At 37.0% G+C, this 17,716-nt stretch overlaps 1 protein-coding gene across 8 annotated transcripts in view; it reads left to right on the top strand.

Annotated features, from left to right (window-relative positions):
• The first annotated feature begins 269 nt into the window (after positions 1-269).
• Positions 270-17,716, top strand: part of LOC105222846 (uncharacterized) — an 80,796-nt gene continuing 63,349 nt past the window's right edge. For 2 of the 8 annotated variants that reach the window (XM_029548912.2, XM_049450926.1), the window contains exon 1: positions 270-477. The gene's annotated coding sequence lies outside the window, so the exon portion shown is untranslated. Of the gene's footprint in view, positions 490-17,716 lie in introns of all 8 variants that reach the window. The other 6 variants (XM_029548911.2, XM_049450925.1, XM_049450927.1 and 3 more) reach the window with 5 other exon arrangements.

Raw genomic sequence — 17,716 nt, 5'->3', positions numbered from 1 at the left:
CTTTGAAAGACGAATGCAAAAATAAAAACAAAAACAATGAACAACTGCACTGTGCTTCGCTTTCTTTCCGCTGTTCAGAAGTCCCTTCGTGCGGCAACACTCGCCACAACCGACGTCGCTTCGCACGGCCGGAGTTGCTTGCCACCCCACAATGAGGCGAAGTGTATGTATGGTATGCCGCCGCACAACAATTCACCTGCCTGACCGGCCTCACTATGCCGACAGTTAAGCAGCGCTGCCGCAGCTGCGACTTCGCTGTTTCGGGTTATAACTCAGCTGGTGGAGCTTCGTGCGACCAACGACACCGTTTGGGCAGTCAGTGAATTCAACGAACCGGCGGTAAGCACAACGCGAAGCGGACAAAGTGGAAATTATAAGGTCGCCATATAAATAAAGTGAAAGTGAGAACAAAAACAACAAAATAAATACAATTAAAAACAAAGTAAAAAGTGTTGGAATTTTAATGGTGACACACAGGTGAATACACTGGTAGGATATTTGGTGGCGATCGCTTTGTTATTGTTTTCATATTTGTATGTGCCACATGTGAGTGAGTTTTGTCGGCGAGTGGCAAGAATGTAGTTAAACTTGAAAATACAAAAAATTTGTTGTCTGTTTCGCTCACTAATGAACCAAAAGGTGTTTAAAGTGGAAAAAAGTAAAAACAAAAAAACCGAAAGTGTTGTTGTGAATTTCCATGCCTAACGGTAATTGTTGGCAATGAAGAGGAAATGGTGGTTTTGTAAAGAATGCGAAAATCTAATAAAAAAGCCGCAGTTGCATGTGAAAGATATGCAAATTTATTTAAAACATGAAATCGTGCATGAAAACGGCGCCGGAAATAGACAATAGCGCGATATATATATTTTGCAACAACAACAAATACACACATGTGCAATTTTTAACAATTTAATGCGTTAACAGTAAACAGTTGCATTTAAGTGGCGGTGTCGCTTTAAGGCTGCGTCCAATAGTTGTTCGTGTATGTGTGTGTGTGTGGCACGGGCACTTAATTTCATAGGTGAATGCGATTTTCGCATTTTTATTTTCTCCAACCAAGCAGTGGGCCATTTCATGAATATTTTTCTGCATTTCATTGTGCAATTAAAAGCGTCACGCGCAGCAACAGTCGCTGCTGTGGAAACGCCATTAAAAACAGACTGGACACTAAGCTGCAGCGGGCGAATGGACAAACAACAATAACAAATTATAAATATATTTTTGAAATATAAAGCATACGTGTATAAATTTAAGCTCAAATAACATTAAACTATGATACAACAACAACAATAAAATATAGTAATTTACCAAACCAACCAACAGTTGTGTTAGCAACAACTAAAATGCCGTCTCATGCTCGAGTTTCGTGTGTGTCTCTGTGTGTGAGTGTGTCATTAATGGAATTGTGAAGCCAAAACTGAAAAAAGGAATTAAGGAATAAAACAAAAATGGTTGTCAGTGCTCGGCGTTACTCAGGAAATGGTCATCCAAAATGTATGAAAGTTGCTAGTCGGCAGTCGGCAGCGAGCGGCCAGAATAGTAAAATAATCAGAATGTGGCTAGCAGAGCAGTCACTAGAGACTAGCGCTCGCCACTTGCTATTCGACACGGCCACGCCAAGTGTTGCACGTACGTTGCCACACACATACACACACATAGAATAAGTGACCCGACGGACTTTTAAATCGTTAAAATATAATGGATAGCATGAAACTCAGTTTAGTGCTCTAAAGCGAATTCAGCTAAATTGAATTAAAATTTGTTACGCACATAATTGAAGGGGAGAATTCGCCGAATTGTTTGCAAATTGATTTTATATTTAAAAGTTTCGCATTTTTTAAACACTTAAATAACAGGTTGATTGAAAAGTCCCCGGCCTAACATAGGAGATCAAATTTTTTTGGTAAAATTCATGTTTTTTTTTTTATTTAACAGGAACAACGTTAGGCCGATAAACTGATTATAGCGAGCCTCCAATGTTTAGATACCACTTTTGTAGTATGATTCTAGTATAGATTTGTTCTTTACTCCCGCCAACTCGGTGGGATGGATGAAGGCATGCGCTTCCAAGTGTTTAAGTCTTCAACTCCCAAATGCGGAACAGTCGAGAAGGAAGTGTTGACTTGTTTTCACTTCATATTCTTCCATACAGCATCTGCAGATAGCGTCTGGTAGGATTCTCGGGCTTATTGCGTGGACGCCAATGGAGCAATGCCTGTTAAAAGTCCCAAACTAGGGAGATACTATCCTTACTGGGGATAAAGAGATCACCAGATCTCTTGCGTTCGATCTTTGGTCAAAAGACTTCAGCGACAGCGCATGTACCGATGGTGGCCCAGCGCTGGCCGAACTTCCGGGAAGCCCAGCCATCTAGTAGTAAAACAAAAGAGGATACGGTAGTACCGACCCGCTTCCATTCTATTAATAGCGATACTATGTTGCCTTTTCTTGCTAGCTCATCAGCTTTACAGTTTCTTGGGACTCCGCTGTGGCCTGGCATCTATACCAATCGTGTGGCCGCTCAGTTGCGGCGATCACTCTTCATCCACTCGGCTGACTGTCGATTGGACTTAGGAGTGCAATGATAGAGCCATCTTTCGCCCTTTGTGACATATCCGCGCAAAAACTCGGTTCAATTATGATTTTACATGCCCAAACACTACTCCGATCATCAACTGGTAGGTATTTTTGGTCAAAAGGGAGCTCAAAAGTGAAACACTTTGCTCAGAGCTTTCTCATTCCCAAATGCCCGAAAACTCGTCATCAAGCCAAGTTTTTGCTTCAACTGTATTTTTTCCTTCAAAAAACAATACCTTATACACTTTTTTACAACAACAAAAGTTCTTTCACTTAATATGATATAATTCGCAAACGAATGACCCGACAACTGTCAAATTTTTTAACCCGCTTTTGAACGTTAGTTCTAACTACAAATCATATGCCTTTATTAATAGTAGCGTCATCTACATGTCAGGCCTGGAACTTTTCAATTGACCCGTTAGGCACACTGAATTGCTGTCGGCGGTAAAGGGACTTGTTGTATGTAACGCAATGTTGTTGGCAACCGCGAGCATTCAAGCTAATGAGCAGTCGAGTCGAAAGTACTCCCTTCATGCATAAGCTCCTTCCAACTGTGTGTGGTTCGCTCCTATTTATGTATGTATGCCTGTGCTCTTATTGAAATTCCATAAATTGCTATGCAAATTTGTGTCCCAAAACTTTACGCTACGAATTTCATCAAACCGCATTTGGAATTTGCGAAATGCTGTAGTGGTTGTTGCCACATTCCCATTGGGTTGTAAAATTCGGAGCATCTCTGGGGTTTTACGTTTGCGTAGCAAGCATAATTAAAATTTGAAATTATAGTTTTCGTTTAAGTTTAACAGGGATTCTAACATAATTCGTAACAGCAATAAAAATATAACACTTCAGCTAAATTATCTAAAATTATACTTTCGTCGCAAGGCAAACGAGGTTTGTTCAATAAGTAAGGAGTGGGGGAAAATGAATCAAAAACTCTACTTCAAATGTTGCGTGAGAATTAAAATAAGACACTCACTTAACGGGAGGTCCTGGAAAGTTGTTTTTTTTTCGATCGGGTAGAACCATACGAAAAAGGATGATAGGCGAGTTGGTTTAATAGTGCATACAAAGAGGTGGATAGAGTCATGTGGAAACTCTTTGCATACACGTGATAAGTTTGCTATGTCGAGGGCGGTTCTGAATAAGTTTATGTTTAGCCACAGTATCTAGAATGAAGTTCCGCAAGAAACTTTTGAGGCGCTACCAACTCTAGCTCTTCGACTGCTAAGGGTACTAGTTTGACTAAAGAACGCCTATTCACTGAGGTGGAGTAGAAAACATGAAAGAGGTCTATTTTCAAAAACAAATATTATAAAAATATTTAGAGGTTTTTTCTCCTTTTGAACTTTTTGCTACTAATAAAGGGTGATCCAAGTAGAGGTACTTTTTTCAAAAACCGTTTTTTGACAGATCTCGCGTTAGTCGTATCAAGCTTTGCCATTTTATCACTTTCTTCATTTTTGGCATTTCGTCACGGAAAGAATATCGCTTGAACAACTTTTACAAATTCTTCAACTTTAATACGAAAAGTCCTGTACTGTAAGGAAAGTGTTTCGCGTACTTCGCTCAACTTGTGGTCAACATAATCGGCTCACTGTAAAGTAAAAGCTGAGAGTGTACATGAACACCTTGGATGGTTGATTCGGCGCCGTTCGCAGAAATTCGGATTGACGTATGGAATGACTTGGAGGATTTTATGTCGAGATCTTAAATTGAAAGCGTACAAAATACTGCTTGTGCAAAAACTAAAGCCACTCGACCTTCCCAAGCGACATCGCTTCGCTCCATGATCTCTTGAAAAGTTCCAAGTTGATCCGAAGATTTCCAAATTTGGCCAAATTTTGTTCAACGATGAGGTCCATTTCTGGCTCAACGGGTATATAAATAAGTAAAACTGCCACATTTGAGAGCTGTCATTTCATCCAGAAAAAACAACGGTTTCGTGTGTTTTGTGGGCCTGTGGAATCATTGATCCATATTTTGTTCAAAAATGATGCCATTGAGAACGTAGCCGTTAATGGCGACCGTTATCACGCCATGATAATCGACTATTTGATGCTTGAAATTGAAACCCGTGATCTCGGTGACATTTGGTTCCAATAAGACGGCGCGACTTTCCACACATATCATCAGTCAATGAATTAATTGAGAGAACACTTTGTTGAGCAGATAATTTCACTTTTGCGCTGGTCGATTGGTCGCCAAGATCGTGCGATATCACACCGTTAGACTTTTTTTATAAGGATATGCAAAATCCAAGTCTGTGCGGATAATCCCTCTTCGATTCAGGCCTTGGAGCAAAACATCACGCGTGTCATTCGGCAGTTACCAGTCGAAATGGTCGAAAGAGTTGTCGAAAATTGGACTCAACGGATTGACCGTCTGAGACATAGCCGCAGCAAACATTTGAAAGAGATAAACTTTAATAAATAAATGTCAAAAAATGTTCTTTCGAATGATAAAGCATTCTTCATTAAATTTGAAGTTTTTGTGTTTCTTTTAAGTAGGGCACCTCGAAATGGATCATCCTTTAACTATGTTTATTGAAAAATTTGTACAAGGTGTAGATGAAGCTATATAATGAGGACATATTTTTATCGAGCAAAGAAAGCCGCACTAGAAAGCAAAATAATTTTTTTTTTATATTTTTCGTTAATTTTCTAAACCTTGACTACATTTAGGCGCATAATTAATTAAAAATGCCGAAAGTGTACATATTTCATACTATTATAACATGAATTTAATTAAATTATAATCATCTCTGTAACTTATACCGAATTTTAACGATACTCAATTGAAATATCTATTTTGCTGGCACAGCGGAGTATTAATTAAATTGAAATTAATAGAAAAATATGATCACAAAAATTAAAACATTATTTGGATTTCGGAAGCGTGGCTGAAATTGAGTTAAACATAAACTAAATAATATTATTATCAATCATTCTTTCTCCAAATCGCTACAAAATTATTTTAAAATTATTAAATTAAATTTTAATGAAAACTGAATTCTCTATATTTCCTAATTTTTATAAAACCGTGATTTGTGTTTGCAACACAACACATAACAATACTAATCCTTTGTTTAATTGGTTGAAAATGTCAACAAACAAATAATTAGCCTCTAAGGCTTTAAAACGATTTCGCTTTATTCAAAGCCACCTACCCCCCTGAAGCGTTTGCTGTGAAAAAGTCGTTGGATAAATTTTTTGTTGCTCAATGCGAACTTTGTAGCTGTGTACAGTCTAACGGTAGCCAATTTAACATTCGCATAACAAAAATACCAAATTAACAAAATTCACTAAATGATTTGAATTCCTGTCACAAATACACAAACACACACAGAAAATGTCGGTGAACACAGAAATGCGCACAACAAAGTAGAGATAACTGTGAAATTCGATTAAAAATGAAATATTTATTACCAGTATAACAGCACTGACGATAACTGTAGAAAAAAAATATATGGTACGATATTGAATGCCACAAACACCTGCCGCGAGCACATAAAGTTCGACAAATCAAACGCAAAAGTAGTTTCGAAAACAATTTCGTTTGCCATTTAAATTGAAATTTTTTGTGCCATTCAAATTAAATTCGTAATCAATTTAAGTTGTCAGAATTGTTAAATGCCGCCTGTTTAGTACTCATTGACCATGCCCTGCACTTCCACCTGCTGTCCATCACTCCGAATTTCAGCATTTTAACTTGTCACTTGCGCGCTGCCGTCTTAGTTCTAGCTTCCGCTGACTTCCGTCACTTTAATATAGTTTGACATTGTTTATCTGTCCTCTATTTTGTGCTCTATTATTCAGAGAATTGAAGACACAATATTTTTTACTACCAATTGCCACTACTACCGCTACTTTGTCCCGTTATTTTGCCCCGCATTCCACCAGCAATTACCGGGTCTGTAGTGCTACAACCCTTGTGTTTTTAACACACACACACTCTCACTAGTACTTATGTGTTTGTATATGCGTAGGTTTGCATGTAATTTGTAGTCACTCGTCTACCTGCATTTCCGAGTTCGTCGCTTGGAATAAACTAAAAAAAATGTTACTTAATCAATATTTGTGACACGAACTCGAAGGGTAGACAATCGGCTGGCAGCAAGGAGCTTTAGGCCACTACTCGATATAATAAATAATAATGCAGGCCCACACATATTTATACATAATTATGTATGTACTTTCCTTCATACATGTATAATATAAATTTAGGTATCTTAAGCACTTGGTAAAACAATTGATTTGTTGTGGCGTTAATACGCTGCCCGCTCTTGTCGTGAGCGGTGTGGTGTGCAGTAAGGCATTACTTGACCGTAAGTCTCCTTAATGACACACATAATTCTCGGGGTGATTGTTAACACTGGCTCTTTGAGTTACATGAAATGCTTCAAGTGTTTTCAGAAAGACAAATCCCCGGGTTATTTGGCAATTAGATACCTGTTATTCTTGGTATGTAAGTATATACATACGTATACATATGTAAAAGTTGTTTCTTAACCACTTCATAAATCCGATTTTGTCAGAGACTTGGTTACTTGAACTTTGTTCTTTTTTGTTTTGACTATGGAAACCTTTGCCAAGGTGAAACCCGCTAATGATGATTTGGTCAGCAGAGTAGGTTAATGAAAAACAAACTGTCAAAGTTCTCACGTTAATAAGTAAATTAGAAGAGGAGGGCAGGCACATAGAGCATTTATCGGGGTTCACAATTGAAATTACTTAAATGCACGTTCATCATCTACAATAAATTGATTTTTTATGCACAAAACTAGTTCATATAATTGCTCATATCATTATATTCCTTCACGAATGAGTAGAGAGACATATTGAAGAGGGGAAATGCCTTGTAGACTTTTTTATTTGAATAAATAACAGTTGGCACGATTAAAATATGTAGATATACACATGTTGTTATGAATGATATATATGTACTGCCCTAATTCGTGTTAGCATTTTTGACTAAATCGAGAGCTTTCCAAATCTAGGGCCACCTCTTGCATTCTGTTAAATCTGAATTCAACCAGCAGCTTGGAGGTTAAGTAGAAATAATATGGTATATATTAAATAATTATTTTAATTAATTTTTCTATTTTTTTTTAATATGTTTATCCTTTTACTACTAGGCACTACTTCATTTCGTATGCAACGTTGCGTTCATTGCGTACTCCATAAATTCTCTTAGCGAAAGTCAATATGATCAATAAAGTGTGTGCCCATCACAGCCGGAATTCGTAGTCAATAAAATACATTCCTGTGTGTATACAACTATGCAACGGAAGAGACAAAACCTACGCAGTCAAAGGGATGTGGGAAGGTGCACGCGAGGTAAATAACCCAGGGCAATTGCTTCCAATCCTTTCAAATGTAAGTTCGTCAATAAATACTCGACAACACCACCTGACATACAGCTATGGACAGAGATTTAGCGCACTTGCATTCAGAATTAGAAATATTACCGTTACTTTTAAGAGAGCGATATTTTCATGAATTTGTTATTAGTAGATCAATACTGCTTCTGTCGCCTCTTTAAATGCGTGGAAAATAACCGTTATCATTACCCCTCAGATACCGTTAATTTGTTTTTGTTACATTTCCTCATAAATTCGTTGGACAATGATTTAGCGCACTTATAGTATTCGGTCATTAGTTGTGTTTGGTCCAACAAAGAATTAATCTCAGTTGTAAATTTGTATTCAATAGTTTTAGTAATATTACAAATTTTAATAAAATGGCTAGAGGGAAATACTGTTCGATTGAAAAAAGAAAAATTATTTGGGACCTTTACAAAAACGGTACAAATCAAGTAAAAATTGCTCAAATAGTAAAATGTTCAAGAAAAATGGTGTACAATGCCATCAAAAATGTTAAGAGTGATCCAAATTTGTTGAAACAAAACAAAGTTCGTAAGGCTCCACCTCGCAAAACAACCCCCCGCGAGGATAAAATAATTCTTAGAAAGTGTAAAGCTGATCCTTTCAAATCCTCACGCGCGATTATGGCCGAAGTCAATGCCGAATTGGACTTAAATGTGTCAAGTAGACTAGTACGAAGACGTTTAAATGAAAATAATTTGTATGGACGTGTGAGCAGAAAAAAACCGCTATTGTCGAAAAAAAATGTTAAAGCGCGTTTGTTATTCGCTCATAGCCATAGATCAAAAGATTTAAATTTTTGGAAAAGGATACTTTTTACGGACGAAACTAAAATAAACCGTATTGGTCCTGATGGTAAAACATTTGTACATCGTGAAAAAAACCAAGCAGTCAATCCAAGGTACACCAAAAAGACCGTAAAGCATGGGGGAGGAAATTTAAAAGTATGGGGATCGTTTTCATGGCGTGGAGTTGGACCCCTAGTAAAGATTGAAGGGAATATGGATAAATTTACATACCTTAATATACTGAGGAATACAATGGAGCCATATTCCTATGATATTATGCCTGTAAACTGGATCTTTATGCACGACAACGATCCCAAACATACAGCAAATGTGGTAAAAAACTGGCTTGCGCAAGAAAAAATTCCACTTCTCGATTGGCCAGCGCAAAGTCCTGATCTAAACCCGATCGAGAACTTGTGGAATGATGTCAAAGAAAAAGTTGGGCAAAGAAAATTTAAAAATTGCGACGAGCTTTGGGCAGGAGTACAGGAAGCGTGGAACTCTATTCCTTTGGACAGATGCCAAAGGTTAATAGAGAGCTTGCCACGCAGATGTGAAGCGGTGATAACGAATAACGGTTATTCCACTAAGTATTAACCAAGTTACATATAATATCAGAGAAATTTCACGCCACGTGTTAATAATATTTATTTTTCCGTACTGATCTTTTAAAGTGCGCTAAATACTTGTCCAAGCCAATTTTGACTTAATAATGTAAACTGAACAAAACGTTGTATTTTTATTATAAAAACTAAGAAATTTTGGACTATTTTAGTTTTTAGTGAAGTAATAAATACTTTTTTTTACATTATAACGATTCTACTTTCTTTAAATATAACATTATTAAGTATTATATTTCACATTAAGAAAGTGCGCTAAATCTCTGTCCATAGCTGTATGTTTTCCTATATAATTTCGTATGTGTGCATGGTTGTTGTGTTAGACGAGAAAATATTTGTAGTTTCATGTCTGGACAATGCTACTTAGAAAGTCATACAATAAATACATACAAAACTACAAAACGCTTAGAATGCATTGTATAGATATATAAATTCATATGAGGTACACTGAGAGAGAAGGAAAATCATAGAAAATATTGACAGACAAAATTTGTACTAAGTTGAAAAAGAAACACTACACACATTTAAAAAGTAATAACAATGACAGTAAATAATAAAATGTAATATAAACACAATCTTCTCAATCAGACAATTTTCTTATTATACAACTTGAGCTATCCGCAATTGGGTAATACTATTTGAATATTTTTTGGACAAATGACTCTGTACGAAAATGATTATTAGCGAAATGAAAATGAACTTTTTATCATAGTGTATTTGTGCTTTAATGAAGACGATGTATGTAGGCAAGCAAAGACCTCATTTTTTAATATTTGTTTCGGCTTGGATTGCCTCAGACCTGGGTAAGGCTCACCATTCACCATTTTTTTGTATCAGTCGCTCCATTTAATATAAAAGCGGGTTTTCCTTAACAAAAAAATTTCTCAAAGCTCTATGATCCATTTCTAAGTTCCCTACTTTATTAAAGAAAAAACCAAGAAACTTAAAATGTTTATTATCATTTGAAAGAAAATTCTTTGGCATTTATTTTTTAAAGATTATCTCTTTCAAATATTGACCGTGGCTACGCCTTATATGGTCCATCGGTTGAGCCCAATTTTCGATGACTAGTTCGACTGTTAACTGGCGAATAACAAGCGTGATGTTTCGCTCCAAGGTGTGAATCGAAACGGGTTTGTCCGCATAGACTTTGGACTTTATCATATCCCTATGATCTTGGTGGCCGTTCGACGGCCCCAAAACGTGAAATTATCTGCTCACCGAAGTGTTCTCTCAATAAATCTGTTGATTCATACGATGTGTGGAAAATGACGCCGTTTTGTTGAAGCCAAATATCGCCCAAGATCACGGGCTTTAATTTCAGGCATCAAATAGTCGGTTGCCATGGCGCGATAACGTCGTAAAATGCGCCCAGTCGTTCCGAATCGAAATTTCACAGTCACTCTTCACGGTTCAAGAACACTCTTAGATACGTCAAGTAAAGTAGTATATCTTAATTTGTTAAATATTCACTGATATCAACAACAACAACAACAGCAATAGAAACATTTAAAATGTTTTTTTCACACCATTATTTCCAGAGGAAACATTTAAAAATCAAATGAGCGTTGCCACAAGTTACAATACTTAACCAAGAATTGGCAGAAATGTAAACCATACAAATTTGAACTCTAAGCAACAATGGTAATTCTAATATTATTATACGACGATAAAATAATATTAAAAACACAAATTATCGCTTTTAGCTGTCATTAACAGTACTCTAAGCAATATTTATATAATATATTTACATGCATATAATAAAGTCATAATTTAGCCTCAAGTACGAATATTTTGATGAGTGTGTGAACGGTAACAGATTGCTCCAAAGTACGAAGCAAACGCATTTGACATAATTTTAAACACATAAAAATCGTAAATTTATGGCTTCCACGAGTCAACACAACGCCGTTAGATGGCATAATTTAGACAACAAAGTTCCAAATCTATGGTTGACAGCAGGACGCGTAACACACGCAAACGCAACAATACGAGCAAGTAATGTCGAAAACACGAGCGAATGTGGCGCGTTGCGTGCACCCAGATAAACATACATAGTACATACGTATGTATATATGTATATAATTGTAGCAAAATATATATTTATGCTTGCATGTACTTTCACTGGCACTTGAAAGCAACACGAGTGCTGACACTAAGTCACAAGAGTACTTATACGCCCCAGTGGGCGCACAACACACACCCACACATATGAACGCTATATGGATAGGAGTGTGTGAGCACCAATGTACTTACTGCTCAGGCCCGCTGCGCTACGCGTATGTAGAAACAGTAGTAGGTCGCGTGGATATGAGTGTTTGCAACTCGAAGTGCCTTACATTTCCCAATGTGCATAGCGGAATTCATAAACACATATGTATGTACATACAAGTTTGCATATATTTTTGTGCAGTAGATTTAAGGTTGTATCCTTAATAATCCGCGCTGAACGATTTATGAACACTGCCACTTATTGTCGGCGCTTTTATGATTCACTTTATGGAAGGCAATAAATTGCAAGAAGACCACCGATTGTACGCATGTGTGTGGGGGCAAAAGCATAGCGTCGGCATGTAGGTGTTTGTTTATGCATATGACTTATAGGACATCTCAATAATCAACAGCTAAATAAACAAACGAAATTGCCGAAGGCTAGCAGAAAGACATAAATGCGAAAAGCGCAATAAAAGTGCAAAAGTAATGGGCGGAAACCAACTCTTCACATGTGCATGTGTGTATGTGTGCGAGCAACGCTTGTCATTACATTGCATACGAGCTCATATAGCTGCAATTAAATATTGTACTTTGTGCCTGATTTCGCTGTTGTTACACGGTGATTTATGTCTCATGTGCTTCTCTTCTTCTGCTGCTGCCTACAATGCTCCTTTGGCTGTCAACGTCAGCGCGGCCATTAAAGCGACGCGTCAACAGATTTTCAATAATTCCACGCTTCCACACGCGCTATGTGCATTAATAAATAATTAACCATGGAAACAATGAAAAATTGTAGCAAAAATTCTAATAAGAAAAATGAGTAGCACAGAGCCAGAGTTGAATGAGCGCAAAAACATATAACAAATCATGCGGGAGCGTTTATTTATAGCCAGCGAGGATGAGATGTCTGTCCATTGAAATGAATGTGTGCAATAATTGCCAACGCACTGGAAAAGGCTATGAAATAATGAAAGACAGAAAAAAAAAATAAAAATAAAAAAACAAACGAAGAAAAAACGTTAAATGCGTTTGCAACGAAGTTATAATACCCTTTTCCAACATAAAAGTTTCCTTATAATAACTTGATTTTTATCGTTAAGTTTGCTCATCTGAGCAGCCGCTGGAACTTCCTAAGCGACATCGCTTCATTCTGTGGGCTCTTGAAAAGTTTAAAGAACATCCGACGTTTTCGAGTCAAATTTTGTTCAGTGTTGAGGTCCATTTCTCTCTATGAGTTTATTAACAAGCCAAATTGACCCATTTGAGATGGAGATCAACATAAAGCGTTTCAAGAGCTGTAATTCTAAAAAAGCTATGGTTTGGTGTGGTTTGTGGGCCGGTGGAATCAACGGTCCATATTGTTTAAAAAGTGAAGCCGGGGAGAACGTAACCGTTAATGGGGACCGTAATCGCACCATGATAACCGACTATTTGATGTCTTTAATAGAAGCTCGTGATCTTGGCAATATTTGATTTCAACAACTCGGCGCTACTTCCCCCACATCGTATCAATCAATGGATTTATTGAGAGAACACTTCGGTGAGCAAATAATTTCACTATTGGGCCGGTTGATTGGTCACCAAGATCTTATGATATCAGACCGTTAGACTTTTTACTTTGAGGATATGTAAAGTATAAAGTATGTGTAGACAATCCCACTTCAATTCAGATCTTTGAGCAAAACATCACGTGTGGTACTTGCCCAAACCAGTCATCGAAAGTTGAACTCAAAGGATAACATTTGAAAAAGATAATCTCGAAAAATAAGCTAATGTTTTTTTTAATTGGGAACCTCGAAATAGATCACTATTTTTAATTGGTTTTGAGGCATTTTTTATATTGGTAACGGCTTCATTTGGACATTTTTTCAATTAACTTATATAACAATGAGCAAATTTCATAATCTGCAAAAGGTTTTTTGACACAAAATCCCGAACGCATTGGTTGGATTGGAAACAACAAATCGCTAAACTGAGAAGCTATCCACAAAATTTCATTTAAAATTATTTTTCATCATAAATGTGTCAAAATGTCCATTTTCAGATTAAAAAAAGCAAAATTTTTAGACTTATACTTTTTTTTAATATATATATATAAACTCAAAATATAAATTGTGTAAGTTTTCGGCCAAGTTATGAGTACAATTCTACTCTCGTTTCAATCATCCCGCAGCTAGTTCCATAAAAATGAGATGTCAATAGCCTACAAATCCACAAAATGGCGAGTAATAATGAAAATGCCAAGAACATAAATTCTTTCATTTCACTGCGTTATTTTTAAAGCATTTAATGATATTTGTGTGTGTTTGTGTTGTACATAAACCATATAAGAATATTTTCTCTCAAACATAAATGTTATTTCTGTTATTTTAAAACTTGTTTCGACTCATTGATTTTCAATATCGGTTTCTTCCGCTCAATAAAACAACAGGTCACAGCGAATGCGACCAATAGCTACCTTAAAAGCAAACAAAATAACCAACAACACAATTTACTTTAAGTACGATGTGGAAATAACTATGTATGTGTAGACGCACTAAATTTGTTTAACGGCAATCTTTGCGGTCAGGCAACCACGATTATTTTGGCAATTTCGAGTTAATGAATGAACTTTTGCAGTTCGTTGCCTCTGGCATCAAAAATTGGCAATCAATAGGCAAAATACGCGCTCCTTGCCCAGCACACACGATTGCACATGTGTATATGTGTGCGTGTGTGTGGCTTGTGTGCTGCCGAAAGCAAACATGAAACTAACATCCACCTGATGCTGATATTTGGCAACGCGATATGAACGCCTGACTCATTGGGCGCAACAATTCGCTGCCGCATTTTCCGCGCCGTTCCGCTTATAATAGCTTGGCGTTTCACTATTTCACGCATTTGTTTACAAAATATCGCTTTCACCGATTTCACCAACCGATTGCGGAATGAATGATTCAATTTGCCAATATCCCTTTATCTTGATTATAGTTGTTGTTTTATTTTGAATTTCCACGCAGTACAACGACACGCAGCCGAATACTACACGAGTAACCTAAATATCGCTGTGTATGCGTGTGTGTGCGATTGTATGTGTGCCAGGCAGTGAGCCAACAAGTGATTGAGAAATTCGGTGAACAACGCACAATTTCACTTTCACAAACACACCCATGCACACAAACGCGCACACACATGCTCACATTTCACTCAACATTTAAAACGTTCGCTTTCATTTCAGCGTTTGTTATTGGAGTTCTGGCATTTAGGTGCATGTTTTGTTGATGAGCAAATAGTGCATTGACTACATATGTACTAATAGATGTCTGTATGTGGTTGCCACCTGGCTGCCACATTCGCTGCTTATTGGATGCGTATCATGTGCGTGTGTGTGTGCTTGCATAGGCACATATGTTTTTGTGCTTTGTGTCTCGTTTTTTTTTTTTCAATTTTCATTAAAGCGCGTTTGTTTATTTGTGATTTTGTCTATTTCGGATCGATTTCAGGCAACGCAACTCAGTTGCGCTGGAACTAAGGCAGAGCAAACAAGCAAAAAATCACTTACAATAGGGCATGTCTGCGCGTAGCAAATATAGACTGACAAGCCGACAGCCTGCAAAACTGATGAGATTTACTTTGTTTGCACACAATTTGGGCGCGAAAGTTGCGCGAACTCTTGACTATTTATAAAGCAGCTGAATGGGAGAGAGTGGGATGTGGGAGGAATGAAGCTAGCAGAAGCCATATTAAATTTATTAAATTTTGTGGTAAAATACAAAATACTTCGTGAAAATATATTAAAAAAATTAAAACAAATTTAAATAGAAGAATGGCCCCTTATAAAATCACTCTTTTGAAGTTTTTAATGACACCAAATTAGAGTTTTTTGGTTTCATTAAGAATGCAAGGTTTTTTATGAAATTTTTTGGCTTTACGCATAACAAACAAAACAACATTTTATACCAGATTGTTTAATACATTTTGTCGTTTGATAAGAAAAATACAATTTTATGATTCAAAATACACTTTATTATTCATTATAGTCTCCCTGAACATTAATACACTTGCTCCAATGATCCTCTAATCTGTAGATCCCATCACTGAAGTGAGGATCCGGATGGTCTGCAAAATACGCTTTAACAGCCGTTATAACCTCTTCATTTGATGAAAAACGCTTACCACGCATAAATTTTTTGAGTTCTGGAAACAAACGGAAGTTGCTGGAGGCCAAGTTTTATGAATACGATGGATGCTCCAACGATTCGAATTTTAACTCATGGATTTTAGCCATTGTCAAAATACTCTTGTGTCACGGTGCTTTGTTCTGATTAAAAAGCATTTTTTCTTCTGCAAACCGGATCTTTTTTCACGATTTTTTTTTCAACTGGTCCAAAAGGTGGCAATAATATTTAAAATTAATTATTTTACCAGTTTGCAAGTAATCAACAAACAAAATTCCTCTCGCATCCTAAAAAGCTGATACCATAACCTTCTTTGCTGATTTCCGGACACGAACTCGTTTAGAAGCCGAACAACCAAGTTCACACATCTCTTCAGCCCCTTGTTTTAATTTAGGATCATGGTGATAGACCCAAGTGTCATCCATAGTGATGAATAGTAGTAATAATATAAATCACCAAGGCAATCAGTATTGCCAAACCTCTAAAGTTATTCTAATTATTGCTATGGATTCTAATCTATATAACAACAATCATTGTCTTAATTCGTTCTCCCAGATTGTGGTTACATGGACTTGTTAATGCCCCCAAAGCTCGCCGCACGTCACCGCAATCGCTACTTATATGAGTCAATACTTACGCAAACAGCGCTCGATGTCAATATTCCAAAGCTACTTATGTTCACTCATGTACACTACGATATGCTGTGAGTGCTCGTGGTTATGTCGCATGTCTGGACCATCTTCATCTAATCCCATTCATAAATACATAATTACATGGCGAATTACGTGCGCATGCATAAATGTGCATAGAACTACAGAAATGGGAAAAGTAAAAGTAATAAAGATAGTGCGCTATAATTCCAACACATATAGTATGCATATGTATGTGAGTATGTATGTGTGCGTTTCTGTCATACCTTTGTGCAAAAGACGCGGCGGAATGCCCACAATGCGCATAAACTTGGATATTGCTTGTGACAGCTCTTTTGTTAGCAGCTTCGCACTGGCGGCTAACCCATCAACTCACACAAGAATTCATTCTCTCTCACACACACACACACGCGCTCGAGCGTGGCCCAGAGCAATGCACCGCAAGAGGAAGCGCAGTTCGTGGCGCGCGCGGTGTGCGCTGGCGGTCTTCACATGAAATGCGAATTTTCTTATGACTCAACACCAGCGGCAGCGCACTCACACTCACACTCTCATATAATATTTAAATATGTTTGCGCGAGTGTGCGTGTGTGTGTTTATGTGTGGAAAAACACCTTAATCAGCGCCGTAATTGGCTTGTTTGCGTTCTGTTATTTTTCGTTTTTTGCCTTTTCTGCCGTTGCTTGTCCATTCGCCGAGCTGTTTCACCTGCATGCGACTTTGTTTACATTGTAATTAATCGGATGATGCGTAGGAAACACAGTAGCAACGGTAATTATTACATACTGACGCTGTTGTGCGATTACTAAATGGATGTAAATGCGCTGTAATTAAATCAATTTCTTCTTTAATGCATTACGTAAAGCAGACTACAGAAATTTGTAATTTCCTTACTTAGTAAGAACGAGTGTCAAGCGTTTCATAAGTGTATCGGTGTACGATGCATTAAATTGAAAACTTTTCATACTGAGCAAATGGAATTTTCTTTATATTACATGTATGTGTATATTTCACTTTTTGAGCTTATAATGTTGTGTGAGTGCTATGCCTTAAGCCTTAAGCCTTAAATTAATTTATTTTTGTTTTTAAAGCTCAATAAAATGGAAATGACGTGCACTTATGCTTTAATGAAAAGAATCAAGGCCAGAGAAATACTTTAAGGTGTAAAAGCAATCATATTGAGTAAAGTCAGCCGGAAGTTCGAAAGTCCTAATATTAATTATATAGGCGCTGGGCCAAGTTTTCGCTCAAATTCATCTATTTCAGGCAGAAAGATACACTGTTTAGAGTAAAACAAGCTCTTTTATTTTCATTGAGAAAA

This window comes from Bactrocera dorsalis, chromosome 3 (genome assembly GCF_023373825.1).
Source record: "Bactrocera dorsalis isolate Fly_Bdor chromosome 3, ASM2337382v1, whole genome shotgun sequence".
Lineage (NCBI taxonomy): Eukaryota > Metazoa > Arthropoda > Insecta > Diptera > Tephritidae > Bactrocera > Bactrocera dorsalis.
Note: the sequence above shows the minus strand (reverse complement) of the source record. Positions and strands in the feature narration are given on the sequence as shown.